We start from the raw sequence: 398 nt of genomic DNA, 5'->3' as shown, positions 1-398 counted from the left end.
CAGGGCGAGGCTTATCCATTGCACTCCGGATGTGCTGACCCCTGCGACTTCCCCAAATATGGGAAACTCGACTGATTTCCTATGATATGAAAGTGTAAACCAGATAGATCCTTTCCTCTCCAGCTTGCTTTGGTCATGGTGTTTCATCACATCAACAGTAGTCCTAGGGGATGGAGAGATGGTTCAGCGGTTAAGAGCACTGACTGCTCTCCCAGGGTTCCTGAGTTCAATTCCTAGCAACCACATGGTGGCTCACAACCAACTGTAATGCCTTCTTCTGGTGTGTCTGAAGACAGCTACGGTGTACTCTTATAAAGAAATGTAACCCTAAATAGGACACCATCCTACCAGCCCTCCAAAACTGAGAAAGGTGACCTGCTTATAAAAAGATAGATAAG

General features: G+C 46.5%; 1 pseudogene; it reads left to right on the top strand.

Annotated features, from left to right (window-relative positions):
• The first annotated feature begins 1 nt into the window (after window position 1).
• LOC114635234 lies at window positions 2-70 on the top strand (annotated as a pseudogene).
• Window positions 71-398: the final 328 nt, after the last annotated feature.

This window comes from Grammomys surdaster, unplaced genomic scaffold (assembly GCF_004785775.1).
Source record: "Grammomys surdaster isolate TR1022 unplaced genomic scaffold, NIH_TR_1.0 69393, whole genome shotgun sequence".
Classification (NCBI taxonomy): Eukaryota; Metazoa; Chordata; class Mammalia; order Rodentia; family Muridae; genus Grammomys; species Grammomys surdaster.
The sequence above is the reverse complement of the archived record's forward strand: the minus strand, read 5'-3'. Positions and strand labels throughout refer to the sequence as shown.